General features: G+C 38.3%; 2 protein-coding genes across 2 annotated transcripts in view; both read left to right on the forward strand.

Annotated features, from left to right (window-relative positions):
• Positions 1-23,962, forward strand: part of LOC144892955 (uncharacterized) — a 443,687-nt gene that overhangs the window by 354,498 nt on the left and 65,227 nt on the right. The window lies entirely within an intron of this gene.
• The window catches only part of LOC137431331 (uncharacterized), a 30,926-nt gene continuing 27,771 nt past the window's right edge, over positions 20,808-23,962 (forward strand). Inside the window, exon 1 of the mRNA XM_078781871.1 lies at positions 20,808-20,845. The gene's annotated coding sequence lies outside the window, so the exon portion shown is untranslated. The remainder of the gene's footprint in view (positions 20,846-23,962) is intronic.

The raw sequence follows: 23,962 nt of genomic DNA on the forward strand, positions 1-23,962 counted from the left end.
TAGCACTGTACATAACTAATGAAAATATGGAACCAATGTAGCACTGTACAGAACCAATGGAAATATGGAACCACTAGCACTGTACATAACCAATGAAAATATGGAACCAATGTAGCACTGTACATAACCAATGGGAATATGGAACCAATGTAGCACTGTACAGAACCAATGAAAATATGGAACCAATGTAGCACTGTACAGAACCAATGAAAATATGGAACCAATGTAGCACTGTACATAACCAATGGAAATATGGAACTAATGTAAATATGGAACTAATGTAGCACTGCATAACCAATGAAAATATGGAACTAATGTAGCACTGTACAGCACCAATGAAAATATGGAACTAATGTAGCACTGTACATAACCAATGACGATATGGAACCAATATCGCACTGTACAGAACCAATGAAGATATGGAACTAATGTAGCACTGTACAGAACCAATGAAAATATGGAACTAATGTAGCACTGTACAGAACCAATGAAAATATGGAACCAATGTAGCACTGTACATAACCAATGGAAATATGGAACCAATGTAGCACTGTACAGAACCAATGAAAATATGGAACCAATGTAGCACTGTACAGAACCAATGAAAATATGGAACCAATGTAGCACTGTACAGAACCAATGAAAATATGGAACCAATGTAGCACTGTACATAACCAATGGAAATATGGAACTAATGTAAATATGGAACTAATGTAGCACTGCATAACCAATGAAAATATGGAACTAATGTAGCACTGTACAGCACCAATGAAAATATGGAACTAATGTAGCACTGTACATAACCAATGACGATATGGAACCAATATCGCACTGTACATAACCAATGAAGATATGGAACTAATGTAGCACTGTACAGAACCAATGAAAATATGGAACTAATGTAGCACTGTTCAGAACCAATGAAAATATGGAACTAATGTAGCACTGTACAGAACCAATGAAGATATGGAACTAATGTAGCACTGTACAGAACCAATGAAAATATGGAACTAATGTAAATATGGAACTAATGTAGCACTGTACAGAACCAATGAAAATATGGAACCAATGTAGCACTGTACAGAACCAATGAAAATATGGAACTAATGTAGCACCGTACAGAACCAATGAAAATATGGAACTAATGTAGCACTGTACAGAACCAATGAAAATATGGAACTAATGTAGCACTGTACAGAACAAATGAAAATATGGAACGAATGTAGCACTGTACAGAACCAATGTAAATATGGAACTAATGTAGCACTGTACAGAACCAATGAAAATATGGAACCAATGTAGCACTGTACAGAACCAATGAAAATATGGAACTAATGTAGCACTGTACATAACCAATGAAGATATGGAACTAATGTAGCACTGTACATAACCAATGAAGATATGGAACGAATGTAGCACTGCACAGAACCAATGAAAATATGGAACCAATGTAGCACTGTACATAACTAATGAAAATATGGAACCAATGTAGCACTGTACATAACTAATGAAAATATGGAACCAATGTAGCACTGTACAGAACCAATGAAAATATGTAACCAATGTAGCACTGTACAGAACCAATGTAAATATGGAACCAATGTAGCACTGTACAGAACCAATGAAAATATGTAACTAATGCAGCACTGTACAGAACCAATGAAAATATGGAACCAATGTAGCACTGTACAGAACCAATGTAGCACTGTACAGAACCAATGGAAATATGGAACCACTAGCACTGTACATAACCAATGAAAATATGGAACCAATGTAGCACTGTACAGAACCAATGAAGATATGGAACCAATGTAGCACTGTACAGAACCAATGAAAATATGGAACCAATGTAGCACTGTACAGAACCAATGAAAATATGGAACCAATGTAGCACTGTACAGAACCAATGAGAATATGGAACTAATGTAGCACTGTACAGAACCAATGAAAATATGGAACCAATGTAGCACTGTACATAACCAATGACTATATGGAACTAATGTAGCACTGCACAGAACCAATGAAAATATAGAACCAATGTAGCACTGTACAGAACCAATGAAAATATGGAACCAATGTAGCACTGTACAGAACCAATGGAAATATGGAACCACTAGCACTGTACATAACCAATGAAAATATAGAACCAATGTAGCACTGTACATAACCAATGGGAATATGGAACCAATGTTGCACTGTACAGAGCCAATGAAAATATGGAACCAATGTAGCACTGTACAGAACCAATGAAAATATGGAACCAATGTTGCACTGTACAGAACCAATGAAAATATGGAACCAATGTTGCACTGTACAGAACCAATGAAAATATGGAACTAATGTAGCACTGTACACAACCAATGAAAATATGGAACCAATGTAGCACTGTACATAACCAATGGAAATATGGAACTAATGTAAATATGGAACTAATGTAGCACTACATAACCAATGAAAATATGGAACTAATGTAGCACTGTACAGAACCAATGAAAATATGGAACGAATGTAGCACTGTACATAACCAATGAAGATATGGAACCAATGTCGCACTGTACAGAACCAATGAAGATATGGAACTAATGTAGCACTGTACATAACCAATGAAGATATGGAACTAATGTAGCACTGTACAGAACCAATGAAAATATGGAACTAATGTAGCACTGTACAGAACCAATGAAAATATGGAACTAATGTAGCACTGTACAGAACCAATGAAGATATGGAACTAATGTAGCACTGTACAGAACCAATGAAAATATGGAACTAATGTAAATATGGAACTAATGTAGCACTGTACAGAACCAATGAAAATATGGAACCAATGTAGCACTGTACAGAACCAATGAAAATATGAAACTAATGTAGCACCGTACAGAACCAATGAAAATATGGAACTAATGTAGCACTGTACAGAACCAATGAAAATATGGAACTAATGTAAATATGGAACTAATGTAGCACTGTACAGAACCAATGAAAATATGGAACCAATGTAGCACTGTACAGAACCAATGAAAATATGGAACCAATGTAGCACTGTACATAACCAATGAAAATATGAAACTAATGTAGCACTGTCCATAACCAATGAAAATATGGAACTAATGTAGCACTGTACAGAACCAATGAAAATATGGAACCAATGTAGCACTGTACAGAACCAATGGAAATATGGAACCACTAGCACTGTACATAACCAATGAAAATATGGAACCAATGTAGCACTGTACAGAACCAATGAAGATATGGAACCAATGTAGCACTGTACATAACCAATGGAAATATGGAACCAATGTAGCACTGTACAGAACCAATGAAAATATGGAACCAATGTAGCACTGTACAGAACCAATGAGAATATGGAACTAATGTAGCACTGTACAGAACCAATGAAAATCTGGAACCAATGTAGCACTGTACAGAACCAATGAAAATATGGAACCAATGTAGCACTGTACATAACCAATGACTATATGGAACTAATGTGGCACTGTACAGAACCAATGAAAATATGGAACTAATGTAAATATGGAACTAATGTAGCACTGTACAGAACCAATGAAAATATGGAACCAATGTAGCACTGTACAGAACCAATGAAAATATGGAACTAATGTAAATATGGAACTAATGTAGCACTGTACAGAACCAATGAAAATATGGAACTAATGTAAATATGGAACTAATGTAGCACTGTACAGAACCAATGAAAATATGGAACCAATGTAGCACTGTACAGAACCAATGAAAATATGAAACTAATGTAGCACCGTACAGAACCAATGAAAATATGGAACTAATGTAGCACTGTACAGAACCAATGAAAATATGGAACTAATGTAAATATGGAACTAATGTAGCACTGTACAGAACCAATGCAAATATGGAACCAATGTAGCACTGTACAGAACCAATGAAAATATGGAACCAATGTAGCACTGTACATAACCAATGAAAATATGAAACTAATGTAGCACTGTCCATAACCAATGAAAATATGGAACTAATGTAGCACTGTACAGAACCAATGAAAATATGGAACCAATGTAGCACTGTACAGAACCAATGGAAATATGGAACCACTAGCACTGTACATAACCAATGAAAATATGGAACCAATGTAGCACTGTACAGAACCAATGAAGATATGGAACCAATGTAGCACTGTACATAACCAATGGAAATATGGAACCAATGTAGCACTGTACAGAACCAATGAAAATATGGAACCAATGTAGCACTGTACAGAACCAATGAGAATATGGAACTAATGTAGCACTGTACAGAACCAATGAAAATCTGGAACCAATGTAGCACTGTACAGAACCAATGAAAATATGGAACCAATGTAGCACTGTACATAACCAATGACTATATGGAACTAATGTAGCACTGCACAGAACCAATGAAAATATAGAACCAATGTAGCACTGTACAGAACCAATGAAAATCTGGAACCAATGTAGCACTGTACAGAACCAATGAAAATATGGAACCACTAGCACTGTACATAACCAATGAAAATATGGAACCAATGTAGCACTGTACATAACCAATGGAAATATGGAATCAATGTAGCACTGTACATAACCAATGAAAATATGTAACTAATGTAGCACTGTACAGAACCAATGAAAATATGTAACTAATGCAGCACTGTACACAACCAATGAAAATATGGAACCAATGTAGCACTGTACATAACCAATGGAAATATGTAACTAATGTAAATATGGAACTAATGTAGCACTGTACATAACCAATGAAAATATGGAACTAATGTAGCACTGTACAGAACCAATGAAAATATGGAACCAATGTAGCACTGTACAGAACCAATGAAAATATGGAACTAATGTAGCACTGTGCATAACCAATGACGACATGGAACCAATGTCGCACTGTACAGAACCAATGAAGATATGGAACTAATGTAGCACTGTACAGAACCAATGAAAATATGGAACTAATGTAGCACTGTACAGAACCAATGAAGATATGGAACTAATGTAGCACTGTACAGAACCAATGAAAATATGGAACTAATGTAGCACTGTACAGAACCAATGAAAATATGGAACTAATGTAGCACTGTACAGAACCAATGAAGATATGGAACTAATGTAGCACTGTACAGAACCAATGAAAATATGGAACTAATGTAAATATGGAACTAATGTAGCACTGTACAGAACCAATGAAAATATGGAACCAATGTAGCACTGTACAGAACCAATGAAAATATGGAACTAATGTAGCACCGTACAGAACCAATGAAAATATGGAACTAATGTAGCACTGTACAGAACCAATGAAAATATGGAACTAATGTAGCACTGTACAGAACCAATGAAAATATGGAACGAATGTAGCACTGTACAGAACCAATGAAAATATGGAACTAATGTAAATATGGAACGAATGTAGCACTGTACAGAACCAATGAAAATATGGAACCAATGTAGCACTGTACAGAACCAATGAAAATATGGAACGAATGTAGCACTGTACATAAGCAATGAAGATATGGAACTCATGTAGCACTGTACATAACCAATGACGATATGTAACCAATGTAGCACTGTACATAACCAATGACGATATGGAACTAATGTAGCACTGCACAGAACCAATGAAAATATGGAACCAATGTAGCACTGTACATAACCAATGACGATATGGAACCAATGTAGCACTGTACATAACCAATGACGATATGGAACTAATGTAGCACTGCACAGAACCAATGAAAATATGGAACCAATGTAGCACTGTACATAACTAATGAAAATATGGAACCAATGTAGCACTGTACATAACGAATGAAAATATGGAACCAATGTAGCACTGTACAGAACCAATGAAAATATGGAACCAATGTAGCACTGTACAGAACCAATGGAAATATGGAACCACTAGCACTGTACATAACCAATGAAAATATGGAACCAATGTAGCACTGCACAGAACCAATGAAGATATGGAACCAATGTAGCACTGTACATAACCAATGGAAATATGGAACCAATGTAGCACTGTACATAACCAATGAAAATATGTAACTAATGTAGCACTGTACAGAACCAATGAAAATATGTAACTAATGCAGCACTGTACATAACCAATGAAAATATGTAACTAATGCAGCACTGTACAGAACCAATGAAAATATGTAACTAATGTAGCACTGCACAGAACCAATGAAAATATGGAACAAATGTAGCACTGTACATAACTAATGAAAATATGGAACCAATGTAGCACTGTACAGAACCAATGAAAATATGGAACCAATGTAGCACTGTACATAACCAATGGAAATATGGAACTAATGTAAATATGGAACTAATGTAGCACTGCATAACCAATGAAAATATGGAACTAATGTAGCACTGTACAGCACCAATGAAAATATGGAACTAATGTAGCACTGTACATAACCAATGACGATATGGAACCAATATCGCACTGTACAGAACCAATGAAGATATGGAACTAATGTAGCACTGTACATAACCAATGAAGATATGGAACTAATGTAGCACTGTACAGAACCAATGAAAATATGGAACTAATGTAGCACTGTACAGAACCAATGAAAATATGGAACTAATGTAGCACTGTACAGAACCAATGAAGATATGGAACTAATGTAGCACTGTACAGAACCAATGAAAATATGGAACTAATGTAAATATGGAACTAATGTAGCACTGTACAGAACCAATGAAAATATGGAACCAATGTAGCACTGTACAGAACCAATGAAAATATGGAACTAATGTAGCACCGTACAGAACCAATGAAAATATGGAACTAATGTAGCACTGTACAGAACCAATGAAAATATGGAACTAATGTAGCACTGTACAGAACAAATGAAAATATGGAACGAATGTAGCACTGTACAGAACCAATGTAAATATGGAACTAATGTAGCACTGTACAGAACCAATGAAAATATGGAACCAATGTAGCACTGTACAGAACCAATGAAAATATGGAACCAATGTAGCACTGTACAGAACCAATGAAAATATGTAACTAATGTAGCACTGTACAGAACCAATGAAAATATGTAACTAATGCAGCACTGTACAGAACCAATGAAAATATGGAACCAATGTAGCACTGTACAGAAACAATGTAGCACTGTACAGAACCAATGGAAATATGGAACCACTAGCACTGTACATAACCAATGAAAATATGGAACCAATGTAGCACTGTACAGAACCAATGAAGATATGGAACCAATGTAGCACTGTACAGAACCAATGAAAATATGGAACCAATGTAGCACTGTACAGAACCAATGAGAATATGGAACTAATGTAGCACTGTACAGAACCAATGAAAATATGGAACCAATGTAGCACTGTACATAACCAATGACTATATGGAACTAATGTAGCCCTGCACAGAACCAATGAAAATATAGAACCAATGTAGCACTGTACAGAACCAATGAAAATATGGAACCAATGTAGCACTGTACAGAACCAATGGAAATATGGAACCACTAGCACTGTACATAACCAATGAAAATATGGAACCAATGTAGCACTGTACATAACCAATGGAAAGATGGAACCAATGTTGCACTGTACAGAGCCAATGAAAATATGGAACCAATGTAGCACTGTACAGAACCAATGAAAATATGGAACCAATGTTGCACTGTACAGAACCAATGAAAATATGGAACTAATGTAGCACTGTACACAACCAATGAAAATATGGAACCAATGTAGCACTGTACATAACCAATGGAAATATGGAACTAATGTAGCACTACATAACCAATGAAAATATGGAACTAATGTAGCACTGTACAGAACCAATGAAAATATGGAACCAATGTAGCACTGTACAGAACCAATGAAAATATGGAACGAATGTAGCACTGTACATAACCAATGAAGATATGGAACCAATGTCGCACTGTACAGAACCAATGAAGATATGGAACTAATGTAGCACTGTACATAACCAATGAAGATATGGAACTAATGTAGCACTGTACAGAACCAATGAAAATATGGAACTAATGTAGCACTGTACAGAACCAATGAAGATATGGAACTAATGTAGCACTGTACAGAACCAATGAAAATATGGAACTAATGTAAATATGGAACTAATGTAGCACTGTACAGAACCAATGAAAATATGGAACCAATGTAGCACTGTACAGAACCAATGAAAATATGAAACTAATGTAGCACCGTACAGAACCAATGAAAATATGGAACTAATGTAGCACTGTACAGAACCAATGAAAATATGGAACTAATGTAGCACTGTACAGAACCAATGAAAATATGGAACTAATGTAAATATGGAACTAATGTAGCACTGTACAGAACCAATGAAAATATGGAACCAATGTAGCACTGTACAGAACCAATGAAAATATGGAACCAATGTAGCACTGTACATAACCAATGAAAATATGAAACTAATGTAGCACTGTCCATAACCAATGAAAATATGGAACTAATGTAGCACTGTACAGAACCAATGAAAATATGGAACCAATGTAGCACTGTACAGAACCAATGTAGCACTGTACAGAACCAATGGAAATATGGAACCACTAGCACTGTACATAACCAATGAAAATATGGAACCAATGTAGCACTGTACAGAACCAATGAAGATATGGAACCAATGTAGCACTGTACATAACCAATGGAAATATGGAACCAATGTAGCACTGTACAGAACCAATGAAAATATGGAACCAATGTAGCACTGTACAGAACCAATGAGAATATGGAACTAATGTAGCACTGTACAGAACCAATGAAAATCTGGAACCAATGTAGCACTGTACAGAACCAATGAAAATATGGAACCAATGTAGCACTGTACATAACCAATGACTATATGGAACTAATGTAGCACTGCACAGAACCAATGAAAATATAGAACCAATGTAGCACTGTACAGAACCAATGAAAATATGGAACCAATGTAGCACTGTACAGAACCAATGGAAATATGGAACCACTAGCACTGTACATAACCAATGAAAATATGGAACCAATGTAGCACTGTACAGAACCAATGAAAATATGGAACCAATGTAGCACTGTACAGAACCAATGAAAATATGGAACTAATGTAGCACTGTACACAACCAATGAAAATATTGAACCAATGTAGCACTGTACATAACCAATGGAAATATGGAACTAATGTAAATATGGAACTAATGTAGCACTACATAACCAATGAAAATATGGAACTAATGTAGCACTGTACAGAACCAATGAAAATATGGAACCAATGTAGCACTGTACAGAACCAATGAAAATATGGAACTAATGTAGCACTGTACATAACCAATGAAGATATGGAACCAATGTAGCACTGCACAGAACCAATGACTAACTTCACTGTAACTTATGACTAACTTCCCTGAAAATGTCTGCTGCTCTTCTTCTGCTCCGATCGGATCATCTGATCATGTCCTTGTTAAAGTGGACATCTCTCTGACCATCCTCAGGGAGCCTGCTCAGCGTCGACGAGTCTGGCATTTCACTCAGGCCAACTGGCACGGTCTTCAAGCAGCCATCAATCATCTGGACTGGTCTCCCATCTCTACCACCTCTGACATCAACTCATCCTGGGAATTCTTCCAAAGTAAATTGCTCTCTCTCATGCACAGATTTATCCCATCTCGTCTTCAGTTGTCATACCCTTCCTCCCGTCCATGGTACACGGAATCTTGTGGTGAGGCTGTTGCCCAGAAACAACTTGCCTTCGTCTCCTGGAAAGCAAATCCAACGGAAGGAAATCTCATTTCCTTTCACAAAGCCCGAAACAAGTGTGTGTCCACCCTCAGGAGAGCCAGGAAACAATATCTCTCCGTTCTCAAGACCGAACTCTCTTATCTGTCTCCCTCTTCCAAATCCTGGTGGCGTCTGGTCAAATCCGTTTCTGGTGTTTGTTCCCCCTCCATCCCCTCCCTTACCTCAAACGGCTACACAGCTGACTCCGCACGTGAAAAAGCTGAATGCCTCAACTCTGTGTTTGCCTCTAAATCTTGTGTCCCAAACCCATCCCTCTCTGTACCCACCATACCCAGTCGTACCCTGCTGCTCCTGGACTCCGTGTCCTTTCCTCCTGACAAGGTGGAAAAGTTTCTGTCAACCCTCGACTCTGATTCTGCAACTGGACCCGACGGCATCAGCCCACGGGTCCTAAAATCCTGCTCTGCTGCTCTATCTCACCCTCTCTCTGTTCTCTTCACCCTCTCTTTTGCTCAAGGTCAACTGCCATCTGCTTGGAAATCAGCCAACATCACCGCTTTGCACAAAAAAGGTGCAAAAACAGATCCTAGCAACTACAGACCAATCAGCCTTCTCCCAATTATCAGCAAAGTCATGGAATCCATCATTGCTTCTGATATGAAATCTTTCCTCTTCTCCAATGGCTTGATCTCTGATCATCAATTTGGTTTCAGACCAGGTCACTCTACTCTGGACATGCTGCTTCTGCTGTCTCAACAATGGATGGAGGTCCTCAATGCCAAACAGGAAATTAGAGCTGTCTCCCTCGACATATCACGTGCCTTCGACACGGTCTGGCACCCCGCTCTGCTCACCAAACTCTCCTCCTTTGGTATCCATGGAAATCTCCACGCATGGCTGGCGGACTTCCTCTCTAGTCGTCGTCAACGTGTGGCCCTGAATGGGTTTCTCTCATCTCCTCTTCCTGTTCAGGCTGGAGTTCCCCAAGGCAGTGTTCTGGGCCCCGTGCTTTTTCTGGTCTTCATCAATGATCTCTCTGACTCTCTCGAAAATCCTCTCTATCTCTTTGCTGATGACTCCACTCTCTGCCGCTCCATTCCTCTTCCCTCAGATCGGCAGTCTGCTGCCTCCTCACTCTCTGAAGACCTGGACAAAATCACAGACTGGTCAAACAAGTGGAACATGTCTTTCAATCCTGACAAATCTCACACTCTTACTATGTCTCTCCGAAAAGATCGACTGGACAACCCTCCCATCTACTTTCTCAACAATCCTCTCCAAGAAGTTCTGTCGCTCAAAATTTTGGGTCTCACTATCTGCCATGATCTTTCTTGGGAAAACCACATTTCCAAGCTGGCCTCCAAAGCCAGTCGCCGACTGGGCATCCTCCGTCGTGCGAAGTCCTTCCTCGGCACACCTGAGCTCCTCACCACATACAAGGCTTTCATCCGCAGCTCAATGGAATACTGTTCTCCCCTATGGGCCGGTGCTCCTGCCTCACACCTAGCTCGGCTTCACGCTGTTGAAACCAAAGCTTTCAGAATTATTGGAATCTCCCGCGATGAAGCTATCTCTGAGGGCCTTTCACTCACTCACCGCAGGCAGGTAGGTGGTCTTTCTGTCTTCTACCGACTCCTCTCCGGCCTTGCACCCCCAGCTCTCTCTGTGCTCTGTCCCCCAAATATTCCTACAGGTCGCACAAGATCTGCCAGCAACCCTCTGATGGTTAAACTGCCGAAATCTCGGCTCTCCGCTCACCTTCACTCTTTCATTCCTCTTTTCTCCCGCCTCTGGAACAAACTACCTCACTCCCTTCAATCCCACTCCTCCCTCCAGGTCTTTAAAACAGCTGTTCACCACCATCTCTTATCTTCCCCCATCCAAAACCTTGATCTTTTCTACCCCCGCTAATTCACCCCAGATCCACCTTGTTTGAAATTCCAACTTCTTTCCTGGAAGTCCTGGCAGGGTCCATATGTTTTATACCTCTCCCACTGCCCCCTTCCCACGCCCCCCCCCCCCCCAAAAGCCCTCGCCCTCTCTCAGATCTCTCGATGTCTCCATGTCTCTCGGTCCCTGCTCTCAAATGTTGTGTTTGTGTCCTTCCCCCTCTCTCCCCATCTTGTCTACCGCTCCCTATGTTATATGTTTTATGTGTCGGTTTGTCTTTCTGTGTGATTAATGTTCGCTCTTTCACGAGCCTCGAACTTGTATACAAAAAAAAAAAAAAAAAAAAAAACAAAAAAAAAACTGTACAGAACCAATGAAAATATGGAACCAATGTAGCACTGTACATATCCAATGACTATATGGAACTAATGTAGCACTGCACAGAACCAATGAAAATATAGAACCAATGTAGCACTGTACAGAACCAATGAAAATATGGAACCAATGTAGCACTGTACAGAACCAATGGAAATATGGAACCACTAGCACTGTACATAACCAATGAAAATATGGAACCAATGTAGCACTGTACAGAACCAATGAAAATATGGAACCAATGTAGCACTGTACAGAACCAATGAAAATATGGAACTAATGTAGCACTGTACACAACCAATGAAAATATGGAACCAATGTAGCACTGTACATAACCAATGGAAATATGGAACTAATGTAAATATGGAACTAATGTAGCACTACATAACCAATGAAAATATGGAACTAATGTAGCACTGTACAGAACCAATGAAAATATGGAACCAATGTAGCACTGTACAGAACCAATGAAAATATGGAACTAATGTAGCACTGTACATAACCAATGAAGATATGGAACCAATGTAGCACTGTACAGAACCAATGGAAATATGGAACCACTAGCACTGTACATAACCAATGAAAATATGGAACCAATGTAGCACTGCACAGAACCAATGAAGATATGGAACCAATGTAGCACTGTACATAACCAATGGAAATATGGAACCAATGTAGCACTGTACATAACCAATGAAAATATGTAACTAATGTAGCACTGTACAGAACCAATGAAAATATGTAACTAATGCAGCACTAATGCAGTACATAACCAATGAAAATATGTAACTAATGCAGCACTGTACAGAACCAATGAAAATATGTAACTAATGCAGCACTGTACAGAACCAATGAAAATATGTAACTAATGCAGCACTGTACAGAACCAATGAAAATATGTAACTAATGCAGCACTGTACAGAACCAATGAAAATATGTAACTAATGCAGCACTGTACACAACCAATGAAAATATGGAACTAATGCAGCACTGTACAGAACCAATGAAAATATGGAACCAATGTAGCACTGTACATAACCAATGAAAATATGGAACTAATGCAGCACTGTACAGAACCAATGAAAATATGTAACTAATGCAGCACTGTACACAACCAATGAAAATATGGAACTAATGCAGCACTGTACAGAACCAATGAAAATATGGAACCAATGTAGCACTGTACAGAACCAATGAAAATATGGAACTAATGTAGCACTGTACATAACCAATGACGATATGGAACCAATGTCGCACTGTACAGAACCATTGAAGATATGGAACCAATGTAGCACTGTACATAACCAATGACGATATGGAACCAATGTCGCACTGTACAGAACCAAAGAAGATATGGAACCAATGTAGCACTGTACAGAACCAATGGAAATATGGAACCACTAGCACTGTACATAACTAATGAAAATATGGAACCAATGTAGCACTGCACAGAACCAATGAGGATATGGAACCAATGTAGCACTGTACATAACCAATGAAAATATGTAACTAATGTAGCACTGTACAGAACCAATGAAAATATGTAACTAATGTAGCACTGTACAGAACCAATGAAAATATGTAACTAATGCAGCACTAATGCAGTACATAACCAATGAAAATATGTAACTAATGCAGCACTGTACAGAACCAATGAAAATATGTAACTAATGCAGCACTAATGCAGTACATAACCAATGAAAATATGTAACTAATGTAGCACTGTACATAACCAATGAAAATATGTAACTAATGCAGCACTAATGCAGTACATAACCAATGAAAATATGTAACTAATGTAGCACTGTACATAACCAACGAAAATATGTAACTAATGCAGCACTGTACAGAACCAATGAAGATATGTAACTAATGCAGCACTGTACACAACCAATGAAAATATGGAACTAATGCAGCACTGTACAGAACCAATGAAAATATGGAACCAATGTAGCACTGTACAGAACCAATGAAAATATGGAACCAATGTAGCACTGTACAGAACCAATGAAAATATGGAACCAATGTAGCACTGCACATAACCAATGAAAATATGGAACCAATGTAGCACTGTACAGAACCAATGAAAATATGGAACCAATGTAGCACTGTACACAACCAATGAAAATATGGAACCAATGTAGCACTGTATAGAAACAATGAAAATATGGAACCAATGTAGCACTGTACATAACCAATGAAAATATGGAACTAATGTAGCACTGTACAGAACCAATGAAAATATGGAACCAATGTAGCACTGTACATAACCAATGAAAATATGGAACTAATGTAGCACTGTACATAACCAATGAAAATATGGAACTAATGTAGCACTGCACATAACCAATGAAAATATGGAACCAATGTAGCACTGTACAGAACCAATGAAAATATGGAACCAATGTAGCACTGTACAGAACCAATGAAAATATGGAACTAATGTAGCACTGCACATAACCAATGAAAATATGGAACCAATGTAGCACTGTACAGAACCAATGAAAATATGGAACCAATGTAGCACTGTACAGAACCAATGAAAATATGGAACTAATGTAGCACTGTACAGACCAATGAAAATATGGAACTAATGTAGCACTGTACATAACCAATGAAAATATGGAACCAATGTAGCACTGTACAGACCAATGAAAATATGGAACTAATGTAGCACTGTACATAACCAATGAAAATATGGAACCAATGTAGCACTGTACATAACCAATGAAAATATGGAACCAATGTAGCACTGTACAGAACCAATGAAAATATGGAACTAATGTAGCACTGTACATAACCAATGAAAATATGGAACCAATGTAGCACTGTACAGAACCAATGAAAATATGTAACTAATGCAGCACTGTACATAACCAATGAAAATATGTAACTAATGCAGCACTGTACACAACCAATGAAAATATGGAACTAATGCAGCACTGTACAGAACCAATGAAAATATGGAACCAATGTAGCACTGTACAGAACCAATGAAAATATGGAACCAATGTAGCACTGTACAGAACCAATGAAAATATGGAACCAATGTAGCACTGTACAGAACCAATGAAAATATGGAACCAATGTAGCACTGTACAGAACCAATGAAAATATGGAACTAATGTAGCACTGTACAGAACCAATGAAAATATGGAACCAATGTAGCACTGTACATAACCAATGAAAATATGGAACCAATGTAGCACTGTACAGAACCAATGAAAATATGGAACCAATGTAGCACTGTACAGAACCAATGAAAATATGGAACCAATGTAGCACTGTACAGAACCAATGAAAATATGAAACTAATGTAGCACTGTCCATAACCAATGAAAATATGGAACTAATGTAGCACTGTACAGAACCAATGAAAATATGGAACCAATGTAGCACTGTACATAACCAATGACGATATGGAACCAATGTCGCACTGTACAGAACCAAAGAAGATATGGAACCAATGTAGCACTGTACAGAACCAATGGAAATATGGAACCACTAGCACTGTACATAACTAATGAAAATATGGAACCAATGTAGCACTGCACAGAACCAATGAGGATATGGAACCAATGTAGCACTGTACATAACCAATGAAAATATGTAACTAATGTAGCACTGTACAGAACCAATGAAAATATGTAACTAATGTAGCACTGTACAGAACCAATGAAAATATGTAACTAATGCAGCACTAATGCAGTACATAACCAATGAAAATATGTAACTAATGCAGCACTGTACAGAACCAATGAAAATATGTAACTAATGCAGCACTAATGCAGTACATAACCAATGAAAATATGTAACTAATGTAGCACTGTACATAACCAATGAAAATATGTAACTAATGCAGCACTAATGCAGTACATAACCAATGAAAATATGTAACTAATGTAGCACTGTACATAACCAATGAAAATATGTAACTAATGCAGCACTGTACAGAACCAATTAAGATATGTAACTAATGCAGCACTGTACACAACCAATGAAAATATGGAACTAATGCAGCACTGTACAGAACCAATGAAAATATGGAACCAATGTAGCACTGTACAGAACCAATGAAAATATGGAACCAATGTAGCACTGTACAGAACCAATGAAAATATGGAACCAATGTAGCACTGCACATAACCAATGAAAATATGGAACCAATGTAGCACTGTACAGAACCAATGAAAATATGGAACCAATGTAGCACTGTACACAACCAATGAAAATATGGAACCAATGTAGCACTGTATAGAAACAATGAAAATATGGAACCAATGTAGCACTGTACATAACCAATGAAAATATGGAACTAATGTAGCACTGTACAGAACCAATGAAAATATGGAACCAATGTAGCACTGTACATAACCAATGAAAATATGGAACTAATGTAGCACTGTACATAACCAATGAAAATATGGAACTAATGTAGCACTGCACATAACCAATGAAAATATGGAACCAATGTAGCACTGTACAGAACCAATGAAAATATGGAACCAATGTAGCACTGTACAGAACCAATGAAAATATGGAACTAATGTAGCACTGCACATAACCAATGAAAATATGGAACCAATGTAGCACTGTACAGAACCAATGAAAATATGGAACCAATGTAGCACTGTACAGAACCAATGAAAATATGGAACTAATGTAGCACTGTACAGACCAATGAAAATATGGAACTAATGTAGCACTGTACATAACCAATGAAAATATGGAACCAATGTAGCACTGTACAGACCAATGAAAATATGGAACTAATGTAGCACTGTACATAACCAATGAAAATATGGAACCAATGTAGCACTGTACATAACCAATGAAAATATGGAACCAATGTAGCACTGTACAGAACCAATGAAAATATGGAACTAATGTAGCACTGTACATAACCAATGAAAATATGGAACCAATGTAGCACTGTACAGAACCAATGAAAATATGTAACTAATGCAGCACTGTACATAACCAATGAAAATATGTAACTAATGCAGCACTGTACACAACCAATGAAAATATGGAACTAATGCAGCACTGTACAGAACCAATGAAAATATGGAACCAATGTAGCACTGTACAGAACCAATGAAAATATGGAACCAATGTAGCACTGTACAGAACCAATGAAAATATGGAACCAATGTAGCACTGTACAGAACCAATGAAAATATGGAACCAATGTAGCACTGTACAGAACCAATGAAAATATGGAACTAATGTAGCACTGTACAGAACCAATGAAAATATGGAACCAATGTAGCACTGTACATAACCAATGAAAATATGGAACCAATGTAGCACTGTACAGAACCAATGAAAATATGGAACCAATGTAGCACTGTACAGAACCAATGAAAATATGGAACCAATGTAGCACTGTACAGAACCAATGAAAATATGAAACTAATGTAGCACTGTCCATAACCAATGAAAATATGGAACTAATGTAGCACTGTACAGAACCAATGAAAATATGGAACCAATGTAGCACTGTACATAACCAATGAAAATATGGAACCAATGTAGCACTGTACAGAACCAATGAAAATATGGAACCAATGTAGCACTGCACATAACCAATGAAAATATGGAACCAATGTCGCACTGTACACAACCAATGAAAATATGGAACCAATGTAGCACTGTACACAACCAATGAAAATATGGAACCAATGTAGCACTGTACAGAACCAATGAAAATATGGAACCAATGTAGCACTGCACATAACCAATGAAAATATGGAACCAATGTAGCACTGTACAGAATCAATGAAAATATGGAACCAATGTAGCACTGCACACAACCAATGAAAATATGGAACTAATGTAGCACTGTACAGAACCAATGAAAATATGGAACCAATGTAGCACTGTACATAACCAATGAAAATATGTAACTAATGTAGCACTGTACAGAACCAATGAAAATATGTAACTAATGTAGCACTGTACATAACCAATGACTATATGGAACTAATGTAGCACTGCACAGAACCAATGAAAATATGGAACCAATGTAGCACTGTACAGAACCAATGAAAATATGGAACCAATGTAGCACTGCACAGAACCAATGAAAATATGGAACCAATGTAGCACTGTACATAACTAATGAAAATATGGAACCAATGTAGCACTGTACAGAACCAATGTAGCACTGTACAGAACCAATGGAAATATGGAACCACTAGCACTGTACATAACCAATGAAAATATGGAACCAATGTAGCACTGTACAGAACCAATGAAGATATGGAACCAATGTAGCACTGTACATAACCAATGGAAATATGGAACCAATGTAGCACTGTACAGAACCAATGAAAATATGGAACCAATGTAGCACTGTACAGAACCAATGGAAATATGGAACTAATGTAGCACTGTACAGAACCAATGAAAATATGGAACAAATGTAGCACTGTACAGAACCAATGAAAATATGGAACTAATGTAGCACTGTACATAACCAATGACTATATGGAACTAATGTAGCACTGTACAGAACCAATGAAAATATGGAACCAATGTAGCACTGTACAAAACCAATGGAAATATGGAACCACTAGCACTGTACATAACCAATGAAAATATGGAACCAATGTAGCACTGTACAGAACCAATGAAGATATGGAACCAATGTAGCACTGTACATAACCAATGGAAACATGGAACCAATGTAGCACTGTACAGAACCAATGAAAATATGGAACCAATGTAGCACTGTACAGAACCAATGAAAATATGGAACCAATGTAGCACTGTACATAACAAATGAAAAGATGGAACCAATGTAGCACTGTACATAACCAATGAAAATATGGAACCAATGTAGCACTGTACAGAACCAATGAAGATATGGAACTAATGTAGCACTGTACAGAACCAATGAAAATATGGAACTAATGTAGCACTGTACAGAACCAATGAAAATATGGAACCAATGTAGCACTGTACAGAACCAATGAAAATATGGAACCAATGTAGCACTGTACAGAACCAATGAAAATATGGAACTATTGTAGCACTGTACAGAACCAATGAAAATATGGAACTAATGTAGCACTGTACAGAACCAATGAAAATATGGAACTAATGTAGCACTGTACAGAACCAATGAAGATATGGAACTAATGTAGCACTGTACAGAACCAATGAAAATATGGAACTAATGTAAATATGGAACTAATGTAGCACTGTACAGAACCAATGAAAATATGGAACTATTGTAGCACTGTACAGAACCAATGAAAATATGGAACTAATGTAGCACTGTACAGAACCAATGAAAATATGGAACTAATGTAGCACTGTACAGAACCAATGAAAATATGGAACTAATGTAGCATTGTACAGAACCAATGAAAATATGGAACTAATGTAAATATGGAACTAATGCAGCACTGTACAGAACCAATGGAAATATGGAACCAATGTAGCACTGCACAGAACCAATGGAAATATGGAACCAATGTAGCACTGTACATAACCAATGGAAATATGGAACCAATGTAGCACTGTACATAACCAATGGAAATATGGAACCAATGTAGCACTGCACAGAACCAATGAAAATATGGAACCAATGTAGCACTGTACAGAACCAATGAAAATATGGAACCAATGTAGCACTGTACAGAACCAATGGGAATATGGAAACAATGTAGCACTGTACATAACCAATGGAAATATGGAACCAATGTAGCACTGCACAGAACCAATGAAAATATGGAACCAATGTAGCACTGTACATAACCAATGAAAATATGGAACTAATGTAGCACTGTACAGAACCAATGAAAATATGGAACTAATGTAGCACTGTACAGAACCAATGAAAATATGGAACCAATGTAGCACTGTACAGAACCAATGAAAATATGGAACTAATGTAGCACTGTACAGAACCAATGAAAATATGGAACTAATGTAGCATTGTACAGAACCAATGAAAATATGGAACTAATGTAAATATGGAACTAATGTAGCACTGTACAGAACCAATGAAAATATGGAACCAATGTAGCACTGTACAGAACCAATGAAAATATGGAACTAATGCAGCACTGTACAGAACCAATGGAAATATGGAACCAATGTAGCACTGCACAGAACCAATGGAAATATGGAACCAATGTAGCACTGTACAGAACCAATGAAAATATGGAACCAATGTAGCACTGTACAGAACCAATGGAAATATGGAACCAATGTAGCACTGTACATAACCAATGGAAATATGGAACCAATGTAGCACTGCACAGAACCAATGAAAATATGGAACCAATGTAGCACTGTACATAACCAATGAAAATATGGAACTAATGTAGCACTGTACATAACCAATGGAAATATGGAACCAATGTAGCACTGTACATAACCAATGGAAATATGGAACTAATGTAGCACTGTACAGAACCAATGAAAATATGGAACTAATGTAGCACTGTACATAACCAATGGAATTATGGAACCAATGTAGCACTGTACATAACCAATGCAAATAAGGAACTAATGTAGCACTGTACAGAACCAATGTAGCACTGTACATAACCAATGGCATATGGAACTAATACAGTTTAGGAGTCGCGGAAGGCGAGAGAACGAGGCCATTCGTAGGGTTCGAAGATGGTTTATTGTAACAGCAAGATCCAGCACACTAAAAGCGAACGGAAGTCGGCACGCTTATTTAAAGCCAAAAGCCCTCTCCGGAGGGCGTGGCTCCGGCAACCGCGCGTGCGTCACGTCCGCACAAGCACAAGTCCAACAGGCCCGTGCACGTGTATTATGCACCAAATAAGGTAATCACATAAGGTAACCGCCACATGCGGTTACCTGCACATAAGGTAACCGTCACAACAGCACTGTGTGTGGGTGGCGCCTTTGTTGTGGCGTCACTGGTACCCAGAGTGCCCCAAGCTGAGTGGCCATTTGTCTCGTTAAACAGTCATGTGTTGCGTCTCATGTATTTGTCTGTATTATATGTCCATGTGTGTGTGGCAACTCCACTACACTTCTTAGATTCGGTAAACTTTAAAAGGGAAGAGAGGAGAGTCAGGACAGTGGTGAGGCAGGGATCTTTTACTCAGTGATGAGTGCATGGAAGGTTTCCATGCAAGGGTAGTGACAGTTGCATAGAGTTGGATATGATTCTCCATGGAGTGGCACAATTGCACCTCCTGCATGGAAGTTTCTTGCAAATCCTTGTAAATAACACATTGCATCTATTTGCTTACATACTGACATAAAGAGTGTACACATTTTATAGTTTTGCTGATATAGATGATGCTTTTGCTCATACTTCTTGAATGTCAACATATTAGGAGACAATGGACAAAATGAACGTCCTCAATCAGCTGGTTGATCCCCACGTTACAGCAAAGCAAGGGCACAGATGATGGACGCCCAACAAGGCACATACATGCATAGGTTTCTATTCGTGGAGACTTTAATGTGAGCTCTGACATATATTTGTGCCAAGTGAGCTATCCGTCACCTTCGAGATGATGTGGAGCAGATGTGGACAAAGAAAGCTGTGCAATTTTGATCGTCTCATACACGGAGATCAATCAAGCAAAGGATTGTAACAATCAAAAATGAAACATCAGCTGCGTAATTTTAATTGCCAGGCACTACACACCCGGGCACAAATTGTGCGAAGGAGCCAAACGACACGGGACGAATGAATGAATGCTTTGCGTGCGAGCAGATTTATCTGACATCCTGAGCCAAGATCACTTTGTCATGGATTGCACGGCTCTCGCAGCAAACTGCGACAAAAATGGCATGATCCATGCAATGTCGCTTGAACTCCAGCTCCGAAGTGCATCACGGTACTCCCGATCCGGAGCTCGATTCCGCGTTTTGGAGCCGACCGACGACTGGATATTGGCTCGGAAAGCATGGCCGGCACGTGGCGCACGTGCGCGGAGTGGAGAACAAAAGCGCAGCGCTGCCCAAGAGACACCGAGATGCATCATGGGTATGCAAGGTCAGCCTAAGGAAGGTGGAGTCGCTGATGCAAGCACCGTACATTACACGTTCTTGATGAGAAGGCATGTTACTTTGGTGACGTTTTTAAATGCACCCACTCTTGTTTTGCTTCCTGCAATAAACATTAGAAGATCCCCAAATCCTGCTTTGCAATTGCAAATTAATGCCTAATATGAAAGTGATGGCAAAACTCTTGCCCTGATCGAATTAATTTACAAAGGCGTAATTTAGAATGTGCTCTTCGTAACATCTTAACCATGGGTTGTGCTTGTGTGTAAATGGAAATAGGCGGGCTGATTAGACATGCTTTGGGTTATTACTTCGCTCCATATTATTATAGAACTTTCAGCAGCCAGAAAAGCAATTACCTTCTATTGTACATGGCAGCATACGAGCTCCAACTGTAACACTTTGGCTTCTGTACGTACGTGTGTCTATAATTATATACAGTGCATTCAGAAAGTATTCAGACCCCTTCAGGTTTTTGACATTTTGTTATGTTGCAGCCTTGTGCTGAAATCGTTTAAATTCATTTTTTCCCCTCATCAATCTACACTCAATACCCCATAATGGCAAAGAGAAAACAGGATTTTAGAAAGTTTTGCAAATTTATTAAAAAGAAAAAACTGAAATATCACATTGACATAAGTATTCAGACCCTTTGCTACGACACTTGAAATTTAGCTCATGTGCCTCCCATTTCTCTTGGTCATCTTTGAGATGTTTCTCCACCTTAATTGGAGTCCACCTGTGGTAAATTAAATTGATTGGACATGATTTGGAAAGGCACACACCTGTCTATATAAGGTCTCACAGCTGACAATGCATATCAGAGCAAAAACCAAGCCATGAGGTCGAAGGAACTGCCTGCAGAGCTCAGAGACAGGATTGTGTCGAGGAACAGATCTGGGGAACCCTACAAAAAAAAATTCTGCTGCATTGAAGGTTCCCAAGAGCACAGTGGCCTCCATAATTCTTAAATGGAAGAAGTTTGGAACAACCAGGACTTCCTAGAGCTGAACACCCGGCTAAACTGAGCAATCGGGGGAGAAGGGCCTTGGTAAGAGAGGTGACCAAGAACCCGATGGTCACTCTGGCTGAGCTCCAGAGATCCTGTGTGGAGATGGGAGAAACTTCCAGAAGGAAAACCATCACTGCAACACTCCACCGATCTGGGCTTTATGGCAGAGTGGCCAGACGGAAGCCAAACAGATCAATCTTGGTTTCATCAGACCACAGAATCTTGTTTCTCACAGTCTGAGAGTCCTTTAGGTGATTTTTTGCAAACTCCAAGTGGGCTTTCATGTGTCTTTCACTGAGGAGAGGCTTCCTTCTGAGCTCTGCAGGCAGTTCCTTCGACCTCATGGCTTGGATATTTGCTCTGATATGCATCGTCAGCTGTGAGACCTTATATAGGCAGGCGTGTGCCTTTCCAAATCATGTCCAATCAATTGAATTTACGACAGGTGGGAGTTTCAATTTTTTCTTTTTAATAAACCTGCAAAACTTCCTAAAATCCTGTTTTCTCTTTGTCATTATGGGGTATTGAGTGAAGATTGATGAGGGAAAAAATGAATTTAAACGATTTCAGCATAAGGCTGCAACATAACAAAATGTGAAAAAATGAAGGGGTCTGAATACTTTCTGAATATACTGTATATATATACTAGCGAGGTCACCCATGGGAATCCCACGGGCATGGATGTGTGTGACATTTCGACATATTGAGTTAGATGCTGCACCTGCACATTCAGTTATATAAAATGGTTACTGGCAATTGATCACATCCACAAATGATGTAATCCACACAATTTATGTACTTTACATAACGTTAAAGCCCCAGTCATACCGGCCATTTTCAGGCCACGAATCGCCCCGACCTAAGATCGGGGCGACATTCTTGGCCAGATTGTATTTGGGTCCTG

The sequence above is a fragment of the Myxine glutinosa genome, chromosome 7, assembly GCF_964187855.1.
Source record: "Myxine glutinosa chromosome 7, kmMyxGlut1.1, whole genome shotgun sequence".
Lineage (NCBI taxonomy): Eukaryota > Metazoa > Chordata > Myxini > Myxiniformes > Myxinidae > Myxine > Myxine glutinosa.